This window comes from Eutrigla gurnardus, assembly GCF_963514095.1.
Source record: "Eutrigla gurnardus genome assembly, chromosome: 10".
Classification (NCBI taxonomy): domain Eukaryota; kingdom Metazoa; phylum Chordata; class Actinopteri; order Perciformes; family Triglidae; genus Eutrigla; species Eutrigla gurnardus.
Genome location: NC_139924.1, coordinates 16157007 through 16176679, shown reverse-complemented (window position 1 = coordinate 16176679; position 19673 = coordinate 16157007). Strand labels below are relative to the sequence as shown.

At 43.2% G+C, this 19673-nt stretch overlaps 1 pseudogene across 1 annotated transcript in view; it reads left to right on the top strand.

Annotated features, from left to right (window-relative positions):
• LOC311020318 (alpha-actinin-4-like) overlaps positions 1 to 19673 on the top strand; it is a 38000-nt pseudogene that overhangs the window by 13902 nt on the left and 4425 nt on the right. Inside the window, exons 2-3 of the transcript XR_014599302.1 lie at positions 17319 to 17433; positions 18249 to 18368. The product of XR_014599302.1 is annotated as an alpha-actinin-4-like (transcript). The remainder of the gene's footprint in view (positions 1 to 17318; positions 17434 to 18248; positions 18369 to 19673) is intronic.

The following is a 19673-nucleotide window of genomic DNA, read 5'->3' as shown; positions in this document are numbered from 1 at the left end:
AAGGGATTGTAATGTTCTGGAGCTATGAACCCACATAGCTCCAGAAGTGTGTGTGTGTGTGTGTTTGACTAGTGGGAGTCCTAAGTTGTTACTTTTAAGACGTTTAATTGATTATACTTTCATTTTAAGGTTTTGAGTGCAAGACTGTTACTTGTAGAGTATTTTCACAGTGATGTAAGTACTTCTGCCTCTGCCTATAAGAGATTGTTTACGTCCTAAATCTAATCTCTTTAATTTTCACAGTGATTGTTTGGACACAAGAAGCATTCTTTAGATTTGATCTGGGTCTCTAGATAACTGAAGGGCTTTCAACACCATTTGACCTTTTAATAGACTAAACAATTGGCCTGTTACAGAACAAACACACCGGTTTCCTTCTTTTACAACACAGTTGAAAAAAAAAAAAAACCCAAAGTGACCGGCTTGTAATGCTGAATGCCACTCTCAACCTTCCTGTCTGTGTGATGCGACCACTCAGCGGCTGATTAATGTCCAGGTTTGCTTTGGCTTTTGACTGTGTGTGTCAGACAGGCGTAGGACCAGTGAGTCATGAAGCCGTAAAGGGCAGGGTGAGCTCAGGAATGTGTGACAGAGCTGGACTGTGTGTGTGTGTGTGTGTGATCAACAAGCGGAAACTCAGAGGAACAAACAACGTTCCTCCTCCTTGTACCAGGTCTGGACCCTCTCTGCTCCTTTTTTTACGAGGTCTCCTCCCTCCTCTCCGCATGACTCGCAGCACCAGGAAGTCCTTGAAAAGTCTGGAAACAGTTTGCCTGATCTAGATTGAACACCTTATCTCCTGAAGTTTTTGAGATCCGACTTTACCTGCCAATGACTGGTCCGTTTAGCCGCATATCTCCCAAATCCTAAAATTCCCATTTCCGCAAAATCAATCTTGCTTTAAAGTATTTGGATATATATATATATATATATATATATATATATATATATATATATATATATATATATATATATATATATTTCCCACCTACATGTCCACATCCTGATTACATGGCTCAGTGACCAGGCTCATTTAACAGCCTGATCATCTTGAAAATCTCAGATGGTGACAGCATTTTAACCAAGACTTCATGTCTCGTTAATTTCCACATCAGCGCTCAGCTTGATTTCTTCATTGTGAGTTTTAAATTCAAGCTACACAAAAAAAGATTTTTGACCTCCTGGAAACTGCAGAAACTCCCACACAGGGAATTGCAGGAACAGAGCATGCGTACCTGAGGATACTTGTTAACACACAGTGTTTGACCTGAGTCTCTTGTACATTGGCAGGAAGTTGGGAGGGGGGCGGGGGTTGTTGCACAGCAGCAGCAGCTCTCTTTACCTCTTCACTTAACCTGACCTGTCGCTTCCTGTGTCTCTGTACGGCCATCTTTCTGCTCGTCTGTGCCTCTTATGCGTTTCTCTCCAGTTGAGGGGGCAAGACGGTGCGCGTGTGTGTGTTGTGTGTGTGTGTGTGTGTGTCATGTTTCACATTCCTGCACACACACAGACACACACACACACACACAGACACACACACACACACACACACACACACACACACACACACACAATGGACATGCAGGTGACTTTAAAGGATCTGCAGTGTCAACCAGAAAGTGTGTGTGTCTTTTTGTCAGTTCATCTAATTCAAAATTCTGTGTGTGTGTGTGTGTGTGTGTGTGTGTGTGTGTGTGTGTGTGTGTGTGTGTGTGTGTGTGTGTGTGTGTGTGTGTGTGTGTGTGTGTGTGTGTGTGTGTGTGTGTGTGTGTGTGTGTGTGTCAGCGGGAGTTGCATCTTGTTGCCTTCTTACCTCACCACTGTCGCCGTGACAGGCAGTTAAATGCATTACCATATAAGGTAAAAGTGCGCGAGGCGGGTGGAAAGGAGGAGGGGCAGGAAGAGCCTGTTACCGTGACAATGCTGTCTGCTGCCGGGCAACTGGGCCGGCCTGAAACTCCCGTTTGGCCACATTTTTTACATACACACACACACACACACACACACACACACACAGAGCCCCCTGTTTTCTCACACATCTTATTCTCTACGTTTGCTTTAGTTCCGAAAATATTTTTGTCTCGTCTTTTGGTCTCTTAGTTGTCTGTCTCGCTCTGAGGTGTGTGTGTGTACGTGTACGTTTTGGTACACAAACTCCAGTTTTGGTGGGAATGTGAAGTATGGAGAATAGCTGTTGAACTGTCATGTTTCGCATAGCACACACACACACACACAGAGAGAGAGAGATTACACTCTTAAAACAAGCAACCCTGCTTATTTGTTCACACTCAGCATGCATTGTTTCTACCATTTGTCCTTTCTGTTCTCCCTCCTCTTTCTCTCTTTCTCTCTCCCCCCTTTCCTCCCGGTTGGTCCACACTATCAGTACAGAGGTCCACCTACGGTGACCTTGGTTTTGTAACATGATTGTCAGCCGTGTGTGTGGTTGTAGCCGCCAGAGAGGAAGATGAAATGATGCTGCCAGCACGTTTTTGGCTCATGTCTCTGGTGTGTATTTTCCCCCCTTAATGATTTAAAATAACCCAGCAGCAGTGAGTAACTCTGGTTGTGGAGTTGAGCACTTACTCATTCGATCCATCATGGCGTTTACTCACACAAAGGCAGACACAGTCGCTCTATAGAGCCAGGAAAGTTTCTCCATGTGTCTGTGAAGGCAGTGAAAGAGCAACAGATCTGCTACAGCTTTATTTCTATTTGTTTTACACATTAATTAGATGACATTTTTTTTAAAGAAAAGGTTCCAAAATGCCCCTCTGAGGTAGAACGAGAAGTTCAGATCTCCCACACTTGTGAACTAACAAAAATAACTTCTGTTTCGTGACCAATAACTTCCTCTAACGGGCTTCAGACGGTTTCAGATGGTTTTTTTATCAGTCCACTTACAAAAGCACTCTGAGCTCTGTGGTGTGAAGAACCACTGTGTGAAGAAACACTTCTCTTCAAATGTTAACCACCATTGCTTACTTAAACATGTCCTCTTATTTCATTTGATGGACATCCCAGTAGTGTCACAGAGCCAGAGTAGATTTGATGAATTACGTAGGAATGTTAAGTTTTATTTTTTATTAAATCTCCATGTTACATTTCCAGGCATTGCCATGGCTACCAAATTGTGCACAATTTCAGAACCTATTGAGCACCGCAAGCCTCTCATTATTTAAGAGAATATTAATTCCTTCAGTTTCAATAAGGCTTTCACTTGCCCCAAAAAACATTAACACTCTCAAATGTAATGTGTTCTTCCTTGGCCTTTTCTACACCCTTCCACTAAGTTCTATGAAAAGCAGGCCAGTCGTTTGTCTGTCTTGGCATAAAAATACATTCACACAATGCAGAATTCAGGTGTATCTTCAGGGACAATGACACCTATATTAAAAACATAAAAATTGTGTTGCATTTTGCATTCAGTTGGTCGATAGTTCCATAGTCTTCCCTGTCAAAGAAGACTGTTTTTATAACACATAATGAATAAATAAATCATCCTATTAGTCGTCCAATGTCAGCTGGGATCGGCTCTGGACGAAGGCAGGGTCCACCAACAAGATGGTGAAAAATAGTCCATGAAGGAATATGTTCCTTTTCAGCAGTGACATGCTGATGAATGAGAGCACGGTGTGTTTGTGTGACGAGCTGCTGGTGTCGTGCTTTCATGGTGCTGATGAGCGGTTCATGCTGTTGCCTCAGCCAACGTGTCATCCACCTCCATCATCATCATCAGTGTTATAATAGGGGGCATGCTAGTTGTTACGCAACACAATTATATGTACCAGCACACAGACACACCCAGCGTTAAGGGATACTCTCTTAACCCACACACACAGTCAGTCAGTGAATCACCACGTTTCCAGAAATACACAGACGACAGGGAATTAACTCATCAGCTTTGTATATATATATATATTTAAAAAATGGATTCTCCTAATTTAATTTGTGGAATATTTCTGATGCTCTTAGACTTACTTGACAGGATCAGCAGGTTGGTTCACGTGGCTGTTACCAGGTGATGGTTTGGAGTCCCGCAGTCTGGGATCTGTCTCCAGCGCGCCACACACACACACACACACACACACACACACACACACACACACACACACACACACACACACTGAGGGCAGGTGTCTCATCCATCCTCGTATGTGCTTAGTTTCTCTGCTCTCAAACACACAAACATCAGATTTGAGGGTCACTTTATTTGTCTGTTGATTTTGTCGGTTGTTGTGGACGAAAGCGATGGTGTTTCTGAGCACCACAGTCCTGGTTCTGGTTCTCCGGTGGCTCCCTTCCCTCCAGTGGGCCCAGCCTTACGACCTGGGCCTCGTGCAGCATGGTGCCAGTGTTGGCTCCCAGCTGAAAGCGGCAGAGAAGCCTGATCCAGGTCTCTCCATGGTGGGTTGTTCGAGCCAACCTTCTCTCTGATCTGGTCTTGTTTACTTGTGTATGTCATGTAGTGGCATGTAGTTTCATTACCCCTCAAAGTTCTTTGTAGTGACTTTAACCATTTTCTTTTTTTCTAATCATTATTTTGGTGACATCAGTCTGGTTCATCGCCATATTCTGTACTTCACACTCACACTGACTGGACAACTGAAAAGCTGGCACCAGAGTCCGTTTGGCATCCAGACAACCCAACGCTTTGTAACAGAACGGGGTTCGGTGGAGCGACTCTGTTTCCTCCTGTCTAAACTGAACAACAACAGAACCGCAGAACTGTCGCGGAGCTCTGGAAAGATTCAGCCAGCGGTTTTAATAAAAGGCTGACACAAACAGCTGACGCTTCGCCCTGCCAGCTGCTATCTGGCCTGCCAAACCCCTGATTAGGACTGTGTAAAAACACACACACAGAAGTGGATGTGGAGTAATAATAATGACCTCAGCTCATTCAGTGATTGCAGAGCTCTGGTTTTGAAATGGGAGGTCGAGCTGAGGAAAGAAGGGGAACACCACTCAGGCTACCGGGGGTTCTGGCTGCCCAGAACCGTATGAAAACTAAATGACCCACTTTCTTACGTTGCGGTGGTGAGGCAAACGTTAACTGCCTCAAGGTCAGAAGAGACGTTTGTGTTAAAGAGTCACAGGTCTCTCTATTGACTTGTGATAATTTAACTTGAATGGCAGCCAGCTCAACACTTCTTCAGGAGCAACACGTTGTTAATAATGTGACGGCATTAAGATTCTGCTTATGACTCAGACATGGAGTCAACCGCCACGTCCCAGAACCGGTAAAAACCAGGCCAAAAGAGGGTGCAAGCAAGTCATGTGCTAGTGTGACTGACTCGGAAAGTTGGTAGCAGCAGTGGAAAAAGCCCTGTTGACACGCGTAACCAGAATCAATCACATACTATATAATGAGCACCAAAAGATCCGCTGGTAAGGAGCATGGGAGCTGGCTATCATGGTATAATCCGGGGACTGTATATTTTCTGCTCCATCATGTGGAACGAGCAATTGGAGCATTTTTATTTAAGAGATTTAAGCAGTTACTACAAACGTGATTGATGGATCAATAACGGTGAATTTCAGTCCTTAACTTTAACGTTTGCTGCCGTTGATGCCAAGCCAGCATGAATATAATCTCAACCTTTCTGTGCAGGTGTGAAGTCCTGAAAGTAGACACACTTTCTGCAGTTAGCAGCACCTTCCTCCCCTCTAACCTCACTCAACTTTCTACATGAGTCACCGCCATTATGTGAATCATCACAGCGCAGCAGGCCGTTACAAACTTCCTGTGCACTTTCCTCGTTGAGCCCATTGTCAACGTCCCGTTGGACATCAATCCTGAGGATCTTCACATGGCTGATTTTACAAGTTTCCTCAGGGGTTAATGTTTTACATCTTGTACAGTTGGATTCATTCGCCGCATTCCTGGGGAATTAACGTGGACATCCTCCCGCCCCCGCTGTTTCCTGTACTGTGCCTCTAAAGGCAGGAAGTGGATTAGTTGGCTGCTGATTGGCTGAGGAGACGTGATGGTGTGATATGAGAGAAACAGACTTAAGGAAAACCCTAATGCCAAGTAGTTCTGACTTTGAGCTGATCTCCTCTGTCTTTTTTCTTTATGCTACAGTAAAACTTGATCCACCTCTTATGTGGCATCATATAGAACTGTGTCATTACATTTGTGGGTGAGGACGAAAGACAGATGGAAGGTTTAAGGGCGGTGAGAGAAAAAGTGAATACCTTGCTTGTTTAATTCCTTCATATCAGCCAAGAAAAGAAACCCATCTTAGAAATGCTCCTTATGGTATTAGAAGTACCAAAGTATCCTCCCACACGTTAAAGCTTATAGTTGATAGTTGAAGTTCTTCCTTAATCATTTTCACTTTATAGACTTATACTATGATATAGGGACATGACCTTGATCATGACCATAATATCTTTTATCGCAATATGTCATCAAACAAAGAGTTATTGTGACGGGCCTGATCCTCACTCTTGATGGTTTGATGTTGAAATTAACTTACAAGCTGCGATAGTATTTGTATCTTTTATATGAATTATCAAACTTAATAAACAACAAGCAAAGTTGAGCTAAAAGAAACATCTTGAGTTAATGTTTAGTAAGAGTTTAACACTCAAACACATGTGATTGGCCACATAAGTTAACAGCCCATGAATTATCACCAATTGAACCGGGCCCTGCACATTTCACCACAAATACAGAAATCTGTCAAAACTATAATTCTTGGGTTTTCATGTAGAACCGTGGAACTTATAGTAAGAAGTTAAAGATGAACATTTTAAAGAGGTTTTCCCTCGTACTGTAAAAGCAGAGGAATGTGTAATGAGTTCAGAATGATTTGTTTATGTGATCTACACGAAGGACCCACTTTAATACCCTTTAGTCAAGAATCTGAGCGATGCCGTGTTCTAAAAACACTTCCTGTGATACTCGCAGAGCAGTGATTTTGTGCAGAAGGAAACGTTTCCTGCTCCGAGGGGATTTAACCGTTTCTGGACTCCACAAGCGCCAACGTTGATCATATCGAGAAGGAGCTGAAGAGGAAGAAGTGAGAGGAGGAGAGATGAAGATGTTCTAGACGGGGAGTCAGAGTGAGGAAGAACATAGCTGGCATTCCTGACATCTCTGTCATGTTGATCCACCAACTCTACAACTCACTCTTCTTCCTTCACTCCTGCCAACTTCTCGCCAACTGAAGGGGGCGGAGCCAGAGCGTTGAGACGACACAGACTGATTTGATTTGTCTGTGGCAACTTGGCAAGAGTTGATAAATGACCCAGACGGGGAAACATCATTCACATCTGGAAAGTAATAATCCACGACATTTGCATGCAGATCAATCAGTTTTGCTTCTCTGTGGACTCAAACACACAATAGTACTTTAGTGTGTATTTAGTCCCATAAACCTTTTTATATTGTCTCTACTCCCTCCACCCCTTGATGAGGAGAAGACCCCGTTCTGGATCCAAGATCAAAGACTAATAACTCGTCTTGGATCCACCCCCTTCCCTTGTTGCCTCGCTTCCCTTCATTTAATCCCACAATGAGTCCCAGTGTCTCATCAAAGCTTCCTCCTGAAGCCATGTTTCCATTCACACATTTTTATTCACATTTTGCAGCAGAAGAGCTGCATGGAAACGGCAAAAGGTGGTTTTTGTCCTTGTCTGGAATGAGTTGTTGATGTGATGGAAACTTTGCTGAGTAAATTCTGATGTAAGGAACATTTGAGTCACATGAATAATCATCCGTTTCTTCTGTCGGCGTCATCATCCAGGATATATATTTATAGTGCCTTTGTCCCTGGACAGCATGAGACATGCTAATACTAGCCCACATGAAAGAACAATCAAAACGTGTCCACTTGAAGCAAATTCCTGAACACCTCTGTCCATCTATTAGATGGTTAGATGACCAAGCCGACTACTCCTTCTCCGTATAGCACCAACTTCTGACCAAACCACGCAGTAGCAGAGTTTATTCGCTCCAAAGAAGTTGATTGAAACTCACCTAATTCACATTTCTTTGTTTCATTTCAAAGGTTTGCTTAAAACTTGCCAGACAGTTGAACGGAAACTCGGCTACAAAGTAATTTATCAGAACAAACAGAAAATTATTCTTGAGTCTTGAATTTTTATGTAATATTTGTCTTTGCTTTGATTTTTCACACTAAACATGGAGGCTATGGGTGGTATTTGCTCTTCCAGACTCCTCCTGCTTATTGCTTCACAGCAAGTTGCACTGATTAGGAAGGAAGTGCGATTTCTTAAATGTGGTCTCTTAGAGCCAGAGAGATCACACATACTTTGGAGGATTATTACCGTTAATCTCCAGGAGATTTCTTGTGCCCAAAGTCTTGTCCATGAGTGAAGTACATGTGGTGAATCGGCGTAATGAACAGTACTTCTATTCACCCAAAATACAAATCATGAACGTTTCTCTTTTGAGCCCACAACCTCATTTTAAATAGAATTGACAGTAAGAACCTCAACAAAAAATCAGCAGAATGATTTAAAATAGTCTTTTAGTGAGACACCAAACTTTGTGCTCAGTCACTCTGTGGATAAGAGCGTTGGCGGAAAGCCTCCACAGTAAAAGCAGTGGATGAAGAAATGAACGTGTGTCTTTGTGGTGGACAGTGTCAACACGCAGTAATGCAACAGTGGAGCAACTTGTCCCAAAGTCCCCCGCAGTTTTATTGACACACAGCAGGACGACGTGGCCTCATATAATGTTGAAATATCCAAACCCAGGTTGACTTTTTATTCTTGTGTTTCGGGCAGACAAACCGTTTCTACATGAAAGTAGTCAGCTGGTGGTACTTCAGTAAAAGTACTAATACCACACTGTAAACTCTTACAATTAAGAGTCCTGCTTGTTACTTTAGTGAAAGTAAGTCAGTATAAAAAGAAAAAAACACACTTGAACAGGATGCTGTAGTTACATTCTACTCCTGGTATTATGATAGAAGTGACTTAGTGGCTCAAGTTAAACCCACTGCACATAAAATACCTGGATGGTTCAACTTCCACAATAAAATAATTCACAATATGAGAGAAGAAACAGTTTTATCCTTTTACCATGCAACAGGCATACACAAATATATTTACTCTGTTAATGTTAATATTAATAATTTGTTGGTATCACATAGTCGTCTGTCTTTTTTCTTAGTGCAAGGACACCGATCCTAAAATAGGACCCGGGCTCTTTGTCGGTGGCGGTGCAATCTGACCCCTGGACGGACTCTTTGAGCAACAAAGACAGGAAGAGGCATAAATAAATGAACAAATAAGCACATCGCTTGACACATTACCCCTCCTCCTCGTCCTCCTCCTCACTTCCTCTCTTGTCTCTCCACCTTTAGGTCTCCTCTCATTAAACGGTAGCAAATCACTAAAAGACACCAGACAGCTGCTGATTAGTTTGGTCTGTGGCAGGCAAACCGTCACATTCACAAGAAAGATGGGTTTTTTTTAAGAAGTTTCAACAGCAAATAATAGAGTTCCTCTTTGCTTTTCAACAATAAGAGGTGTAAGACATGTCCATATATAGACTAAGATGATGTGTGTGTCTCGTTTCCTCCTCCGGTAGCAGTGATCTCAGGCTCAGAGAGTCTCATTAGGTGATCTTATGGCTGTTGGTTGCAAAAAACAGTTTATTTATTCTTCTCTTCAGTCATCATATGATGTTGTGCTTGTTTCTAATCATTCCTCCTTCTCCAGTCTCCACCTTTCATCTCACCAAATTATTTTCTTCTTAACTTCTTCTCCCACGTTCTCCAGCTGTGATCCCTCATCAACCCTCCTCCAGTGCTTCAGTCACTTTGTGATTATGTACTTAAAGTCAACATGAAAAGAAAAAGGCCTTTTAACCCCTTTACATCCACACACCCTTCATATTGTGCAGCGATTTAATAATATATGCAAAATGAATAATAAATACATTTCCACATATTTTTGAATTCAAATTTAATCAACTTTTTTCCTAAATAAATATCAGTTGTACAACCAACTTTGAACAATAACATTGTGACATTCATCCATCAGCCAGTATGCACCTTTTAGTGATATGGGAGGTGTGTGTATTTAAATCTCTCTAAAGAAAACCCATTTTACTGCCAGACTGTCAGTCTGCCCCACCACGGTTCCCTCCAGGAATCCTGGTGGACCCGATGGCAGCGATTACGAGCATTAAGCATCGGTCTTCTTTCCTTCTGTAAGTTGTATTGAGACTTTAGTATTTCACTGAGACTGTTTCATAACCAGTTAAAAGTTCCTTACAGTAATGATTGATCATGTTTCTCCTCTCTCTTCTTCCTCTTTCCCACATTCATCATGTTTCCACTCTTTTCTCCTCCTCCTCTTGATCATCTCCTGGCTTCCTCTCCTCCTGTCTCCCCCCCCCCCTCTGCATTTCCTCTCCTCTCCTTAATCCTCCCTTTCCTTTGTTTCTGTACGCTGATATATTGAGGCCGCTCCGGAGATCTGTATGTCTGTGTGGATGCAGTCTGTGAATGAATCTGAAGGGCCGAAGAAGAAGAAGAAGACAGCCATTACACGTTTGTCAACTCCCTCTGGGAGGTGTGCTCCAGTGAAAGAGTGTGTCCCCCCACGTTAGCAAGCTCTGCTTTACTACCTGTCAGCACATGAAGCAGCGTGTGTGTGCGTGCGTGCGTGCATGCGTGCGTGCGTGTGTGTGTGCTCACCTGTCCAGACTTGAGAGGATAATGAGACCAGAACAACCTGTGCAGCAGAGCTCCGCTTCCTCTTTCTTATGATGAGCAGCACTCTGGTGACTTCTAGTATTTTGGACAAGATCATGTTGGCCAGCTTTTCTTCTCTCTCTAGATCCACAACACTTGGCTGTGGTCCACTATTCAGGCTAATGTTTATCATTTCACTGTGTGCGTGTGTGTGTGTGTGCGTGTGTGTGTCTGTCTGCATGTTTTTGACAAAGTCGCAAACCTCAAACAGCTGTTCCCTCGTTTACCTGGAGGCTGTTTCTTCCGTCTCCGTCCCTCAGATGTCACACTGATGCACTGTGGGCCCTCCTGGGTCCCACCGTGGCCCCTGGGGGACGGTGTTGTGTTCCTGCACTGTGACTCCGGATCGTTGCTGCTACTGCTCCACGGTAGCAGGCCTGCATATCCAGTTACAGCCCCTGCTATATGAACAGGCTGCATGGAACCCGAGTGCACTGGAATCTAGCGTGCAGCTCACTATTCTCTAGATTTACATTCCAGCTCAGCGTGTTTGTAAAAACTAGTTGTCATCATGTTTAGGAGTCTGAGGAATCCCTGTGTTTGTCTTGTGGTTTGCTTGACTTTAATGGAGTACAGTTGTGACTCGCACACATTTGGAGTTGAGTGTAGCTTTTGGTAATTGAAGGCAGCAAAAGATATGTTTGTGTAAAAAGTACATTTCAGCCAAAGGCCCGTTATTAAGTCTGGCTTGCTGTCCTGTGTGGACATGCAGATCCTGTGAATGTATGTGTCGATGCATTTGGACCGAGTCTGCCTGTGTTTTCAGGCACAGAGACCAACCTGTCTTCTGCAGCGTTTGCAGCAAGACAGTGTGTGACAATAGTGAGCAGTGCTGCTGTGTTGCGCGCCACAGCCCTTTTTTAATTGCCATGCCTCTAAGAATAGGCAGCCTTGTGTCAGGCCAGACCAGACCAGTTGCTGAGCCTCATTCACAGGGCCAGGCCAGCATGGTTTTGGCCCAGCTCAGTCCTGTTCAGCCAGTCCAGTCTACTATGGCTCTGTTCCATGAGGTTGTACCTCCTGCCAGCAGGTCCCATAAAATGTCTTTAACCACCGGCACAAATCTGCTCTTTGGTGCAACATCTTACTGCGTGCTGTCGTTTTACATTTGCTGTTTCATGCTCTGACCATGTGTCGTGCCAGGCCCAGGCTGCACGGTCACATAACAGCATATTATGGTTTTTGCTCCTAATCTGTTTACATAGCAAATGAAAATGAATATCCCACTAATATTCCCGTTTGAATGCAGCTGTGCATACTCTGATTTCCACCTGCAGATTTGTGTACAACGCACACAGCGGAGTGTGAGCGTGTATCGCAAACACGGGTTTAGAAGCATGGTTGTATACGTGTCCAAAGAATGCTCCTAAAACCTGAATAATATCAGCATATCCCACATGTTTTAAATCGAAAAATACTCAGTCTAAGTCCTGATTCAGGATATTGTCATTTACAAAATAACAGTGGAATATTAGTGTGCATGTAAACGTAGTGAGTGTTGGGTGTTCTGATGTGTCTGGGAATCGGCAGCAATTTCAGTGCCTTGCATATTAACACGTATTGTTCCTGAGTCACTTCCTTACTTCCCCATGTCATTTTGGCTCTTCCCCTTTTCAACATTATTATGACATGAATTGTGGATGCTTAGTTTAAAAATGAAGGTTTTTACCAGAAGCACAGTGTGGAGAACAAAAGATGCTGCCGCATGAATTCAACCCACACTCTCAAAAGGTGGTAATGGTTGGTGTAACAGCACAAGGACAGCGATGCAGATAAAAAAAAAGAGGGTTATAAAACTATAATTATATAAATAGATTTTGTTTTTTTAAACCACAGTAGAGCATATAGAGACAAGAATTGGCAGAAGAAAAGTATTTTTTTAATGACACAAGTAAGGAGGCAAGAGTGTGAGTCAGCTGCCACAGAAACAACAGACTGTAAGTGTGCAAAGGTTCTTGAAAGAGTGAGCTCATCATTGTTGGAAAGAGACAAAAGGGTGTGTGATCTAGAAAACACACGTCCTGCTGACGACATGCAGAGAATGCGAGGAACGTGAACAATGACATTATGTTCAACCTGCTCAGTCTTCCCGGGTGTAGCAACATGCGTTGAGAAATTGGGTGTGGGAATAATTGGTGTGTGTGTGCTTGAAATAGAGGCGTGAGTTATACAAAGATATGATAGGTGTGTGTAGTCGGAGATAAATTCTCTTAAGCACATTCCTGTTGAAGGAGTGGAGTGTGTGAGTGAGAGAGACAGACCATAAAAAGGCAGATGACTAAATTATTGCCGAGTTCATCTCTTTGAAACAAGTGATATCTATCTGAACCTTGACCTTTGACCCTGTAGGCAGAGTTGGAGACCAGAGTTGAAAGACTGTTGGAGGGTCACGCTGACACCGGTACATACGCACATATACACATGTTTGTGCGAGTGTGAGATCAAAAAGCTGACCCCGATAGACCCCGTCGGGCTCCCTCTGTGTTCCACCCATGCAGCAGTAAAGCGATGAGGAGACTGTTGTATATCTGACATGGAAGGAGGAGACATGTTGGACAACATAACCACTCTCCAGGACACAAACAACAAAGATGTCTGAAGTAGGGCTGCTCGATTTAGGCAAAAATCACAATCACCATTATTCTGGTCAGAAGGCGGGACAATAACGGGTTTCATCTCCATTATCTTGTTAACGTAATTGTTGAAAGCCAAGATCATAATTGAAAATCAATGAATTGAACAGCCCTAGTCTAAAGTTCCCTCATCTCACACTGTGTGCCCCATAATGTTTCTTTGATTAAACTTTTCAGTTAGATTCAATAGACAATGAAAAATTAAAGGAACCGGTCACTTCGACTCCTGGTTGCTAAAGCGATGCATTTTACAAATGGAGACCCCTGAAGCATAAGCGGCTAATGATTTCTACCTTCTTCTTTTTTTCTGTTGATGATTGTCAAAGATTCAAGACTCCTTCTCATCCTGTAACACAAACTGATGCTGCAACAGAGAAACTCTCCACAAACAAACCGAGGCGTTTGGGATGTTTGTGTACAAGAAATAACCTCTAAATAAACTCCCAACAAGCATGAGTTCACTTTCCTCCATATTTAATCCAATTCCAGGGTTTCCTGGTATTAAAGTTCAACACATATTTAGTCTTCATGAGCTGCAGATGTGTAAAATCACCAAAAGCCGCTTTGAAACATCAACGTGTTGACATGACGAGCCCTGGTTGATGCAGCAGTAAAAACGGAGAGGATGTTCTTCTTATGCAGTAGATGCTAGAGGATAAGAGCACAGTGTAAAGTGTAAACCTTCTTAACACTCCCGTCCAGCTTTGCTGTGTCCCAAGCAGCCGTCGGCTTGTTATCTGTGTCCTCGGCTCAGGAATCCTCTCATGTGATCTGATCTGTGGAGCCAACAGAGAGCAGCCACACGGGCAGCTTTAACAGGCTTCACTGGCACTCATCCTGTTTCAGTCGGTTCACTTTCAGTTCAGCTAGTCCAGCAAGCAGGAGGAAAACTGGAACTCTTCTGCCATGATCAGATGCTTAAGCTTAAAGATATTATTTTAAACTTAAATATATGCATATACACACACACGCACACACACTGCCCCTAAAACCACTTTCACCCTCCCTCCGCTGCTCAACACTCACTCATCAAGTTGACTTCTGAGACTGGGAGATGGAATAGACACCAGACGATGTCTCCAATGGAGCAACAATGATGTGAAACCTATAAAAAAAAACATATGAACTCAAGTTTAACAGGCTTCCATCACCAAGTGTTTGTACAAGAGAGAATAAAGGTCAGTCCACGTTGCATGTGAGCCAACTTGGCTGAGCCATCACATGATAAGTTTGTCACATTGGAACCTGATGCTGACAGCAAAGCGGTGAGCTATAGGCGTCAACTTCCTGTTTTGAGAAATCCTGCAGCAGCATTGTAGAAGCTGCTTTCTTGTGTCCACTCGGTGTGGTTGTGTCTGGTCCCTGAGGGACATCAGGCAGCCAGAGGCCTGCTACGTTTCCCCACAATAGAAAAGGCTTTTCCCTCCTAGTTGTCACAGACCCTGAATAGCCTGTGATTTTTCTCCAGCTCAGTGCAGGTCTCGACCTGTTTGTGTTTTACTCCCCTCGTCACCACTCCCATACTTTTACTGAAGCTGCTCTCTGAAGCACTTCACCATCTTAAACTCGCTCCCCAACATGCAGGAACCCTAGTAAATGGCCATACTGAGTATCTACCATAGACATTATGTGGGAGTAGACCGGGCATTGCCATTCAAATCAAGATGGTCAGAGTGCTGGCCATGTGTGGTGTATCATCTTTGCCATTGTGATTGCTGTAGTGGGCCACTTACGTACAAAGTAAACTGACTTGAGGCAAGTCAGAGAGTCATTGAGGTGAGGTTTTGTAAGTGATAACTAATGTCTGACTTTTTATTTTGGTCATGTACGCCATAACACAGCTCAGCAATAGAAACATTATAGAATAATGTTTTATGATGGTCACAAGCTTTTGTTGCAGTTGACCGTGTGCTGAGATGAGTGTTAAAATCAGAGATGGTGATGAATGATGCCTCACTGTGATTGGGTGTCAAGCTAAGGGGGAACTTCCTGTCATTGCCGTGCCACTTCCTTTCTTTTAACGGTGTGTGTGTGTGTGTGTGGCAGAGAGGGCATTGTCTTTCTGCTCTCCCCTTCCTGCCTGCTAACTTTGTCTGTTTGTTTATGTGAAATGTATCTCCCTTCCTCCCTCCTCGGTGTGTGGAGGTAGGAAGATGGAGAGAGAGAATTGTGTGTGTGTGTGTGTGTGTGTGTGTGTTGGGGGGGTTTGTATTGGGCGGTCTGGGGGTTTGTATTGGGAGGTCTGGGGGCGGGTCACACAGTGAGGGAGGGAGAGCAGGCTGCAAGAGACTACAGGCGGCTGAAGGGTGCTATTATCCACCAGGCTCAATGGGTGCTTTGTGCCGGTGGCCACAGTGGGCCGGTGGGGAGAGGGGCAGGGCAGCGAGCAGCTCCCTGTCATAATGTTTTTGAACACAAAGCACAGGGGAGAGGCAGAAAAAGAGAAAAGAGGAGGTGTAAGGGGTCAACAGATACTCAACGGTAGTGTTGCATGGTATACAGGTATAAGACAAGTATCCCGATACCCTGCTTTTAAAACGTATGATAAGGATAATACATCATTCAAACTAAAATAATATTTTTAATCAATAAAAATACAATCTTATCATTTGAATTGTCTGTTTTTATGCAGATAACCACCATAGATGACTAACAAAGTAAAAGGATGATATTATGACTGTTTAGACTGACTTTAATAGTCAGGAGCAGTGTATACCAGCTGCTATCACGAATCGAAAACTATCTGTATCATCCGGTATGCTCAGTATCGGTTTCAGTAGCAAAAAACTGTGATCGGTGCAAGTTGTATTAGCTCTCTTTTTTTAAAGAGAACAAATACACGCATCCATAAACCAATACCATGACCCCATCCGAATCGGTCTTGTGTTTCATTGTTTTCTTACTTTTAAGCTGAGTCCACGTTCCTTCTCTCACCTTCTCCTGCTTCCTTTTCCTCTTCCCTTCACATCATCACTCTTAAAGCTGTTAGGTTTCAGCTGCGATACATTAATGTTGATTAAAAAGCCAACACAAGGATCCCTGTAATCAACTTAACAGCTTTTCATATGATGGACTCTCCACCTTCAACGTGTAATTCTGTCTCTTGGCTTTTTAAGGCACTTTCCCCTGAATCGTGTACCAAGTCAGAGAAAAGTGCATTGACACAATGATTGACGATGAGCCATAACAGAGATTTTTAACGGAGTGGCGTGACGGAGCTCCCCACAGTCCTGTGCCTACTTCAGTGCCACGGACTCCTTCACAATAAAATGATTGAAAACACATTTGTGAAGAATGTTGGCGAACCAGAAGCACAAAAACATGGACTCCAACCAGCTATTGATGTGTGAGATTTATGCTGCTTGTGTCTTATCCCAGATGTGTGTGTTAGTGATTTGGTCCACCATCCTGATATTTAATTACAGCTTATCGCAGATGTTCACTGGGAATTCTGCAGATAGTAGAGGGATCTATATGTAAGGTTGGCAGTGTCCCTTTAACATGTTGGGCGGGACAGGAGGGTGTTTTCGTTTTCTGGTTTATATAGAGCTTGTGTGAAAAGAACGTGAGGAAAAGTGAGGGCTAATGGATAAATATAAAGATGAAAAGTAGTAAAATGTGTTTACTCCATTCACCTAAAGTGTGCATTGTTTTATTCATCGTTTTATCTTTGTGACACATCATTTAAATTGTTCTTTGAAATGACTAGCAGTGCGGTATTTCCAAACTATAGGTATTGTGTTATAACATCTGTCTCCTCCCCTTCTCTTCTGCTACTTCCTGTCTTATCAAAAGCAACCCGCTGACCTCCCTTCCTGCCCATTGAATTTCATTTTCTTTGATTCTTGATTCAAAATTGTTTGTTGTGATAAAAGCTATAAAAAAACAACAAAAAAAAACATCAATGCCCAGCCTGAATAACCCCTGTTTGTGCTCTCTCGTTCAGACGTTCACGGCGTGGTGTAACTCCCACCTGAGGAAGTCCGGCACGCAGATCGACAACATCGAGGAGGACTTCAGGGATGGGCTCAAACTCATGCTGCTGCTGGAGGTCATATCAGGTAACCCATCTGATGCCCCTCAGTAGGGAAGCTTTTAATTCCACTTAAAAGCCATCCAGCTAATGCACGCGCACACACACACACACACACACACACACACACACACACAGCCTTTTAGTAATAACTACACTACACAGGCTTATACATTGCCAATGCCATTATCGGCAATGTGGTTGTTTTACTTCCTGTCCACTAGAGGGCGTTCCAAAAACATTACCAATAAATATGTTGAATAACCAACAGGTGACAGCTTTCTAGATAAGTAATAAATAACAAAGTAAAACCTTCTTTATTCTTCATCAGGCTTCATGTGTCAAAAGCATCTGTTTATGCGGGTAAGCCAAGGCGAGGAGGGCGAGATTTGCTAACATTAGAAAACATTTCTAAAAAAAAAAATTTGAATACTAATTTCAGCATTTGAATAGTACAGATTTTTTTTTAACTATTCAAATTATATTAAATTACCGAAGTTCATTCCACGACAGCCCTACTGTCTAGCCTCCGTGGTGCTAACGTAGCAGCTTGGAGACTCATGATAACAAGTTATGAACAACTTCTTCACGTCCACTTCAGTTTTTGCTGCTGTAACTTAAACTGTCGTTCTGCTGAGTCTGTGGACTCACTCCCTTTTTGTTTGTTTCCTGTGTGTGTGTGTGTGTGTGTGTGTGTGTGTGTGTGTGTGTGTGTGTGTGTGTGTGTGTGTGTGTGTGTGTGTGTGTGTGTGTGTGTGTGTGTGTGTGTGTGTGTGTGTGCGTGTGTGTGCGTGCGTGTGCGTGTGCGTGTGCGTGTGCGTGTGCGCGTGTGCGTGCGTGCAGGCGAGCGGTTACCCAAGCCTGAGCGAGGCAAGATGAGGGTCCACAAGATCAACAACGTTAACAAAGCTCTGGACTTCATTGCCAGCAAAGGAGTGAAACTGGTCTCCATCGGAGCAGAGGGTAAGCATAACATAAAAAAAAAACAAAATAGATGCACATTACACCAAACGCATCCAACTAATGTGCTAACACATAATGGATGAACTTAAAACTCTTCCTTGCGAGTCCTCAGACGTCACTGTGGAAACTCGTCATTAGCTTTGGCTTAGTTTCAAACTGGGAGGTTAGTTTAAAACCCACAGCACCAGTAAATGACCTTTGGACATGGATGGATCACTGAACAGGGCCCCTGTTTAAAAATACGCTTAACATTTTCGGTTGGAAAGTCACAGATCCTGCTCTTATTTTCCTGATCCTTCTTTTATTTTGCTTCTGACCAGTCTTTTAATAGAGTATCTACTAATCCAGTATTTATTGTTGTTTATTTTATCCTCCATATAACAGCTGCACTGCATACTTGGACCAAAGCACATTTAATTCAGCTCTGTCTCTTTAAGAACACACAACCTGCATCTCTGCCTTCAATGGTTTCCTTTCCTTATTTCAGACCAAACATAACACATTCCCATCACTCACTGTGTCCTCACTTTGGGGGCATTTAGTTGATGGTTTTAAGGAGATTAAGAGAACTTGTAAATATACTTCAATCATTTTGCACATCAGACTCTCCCCCGATCCTGCTGATTGAAGACACAGGTCAACAGGTCAACTATATCACACTGCTGTGCGAGTGCATGTGTGTGCATGTGTGTGTCAGCTGGGGGAGCGTGACCTTTCTCCTACTTTATCACGACAACGTGACATTCCTTCTGCATGACACAGCTGACACTGATGACCATTAGACTGTATATTGCCCCAAAAATTGTGACCACACACACACACACACACACTCTGTACGTTGTCACCACACACACACACACACACACACACACACACACACACACACACACACACACACACACACACTCTGTACGTTGTCACCACACACACCCACACACTCTTTCTGGCCTTTTATGAAAGCAGCCCACTAAAGGTCATCTACTGGAGAAATGCAGACATAGAGGATGGAAGAGGAAAACATTGAGGGATGGTGGTGACGCAGCAGGAGAGGACGACGTCCCACAGAAATAGTTTAAATGGATACACTTTCACTCCCATTTTATCTTCTGGGATTTCAGTCTGAAACGAATATTTCACCAACAAAATGACCACCAAATCAAACACGGAGAAAATCCTTCATGAATGGAAGTGAATGAGGGCCAAACTATCAATACATCAGTTAACAAACTCTCAAACTCCTGCAGTATAATCCAAGTGTCATTGATTTAGTCGTAGGCTCATTACTTCCCAAACATGCACCTTCCC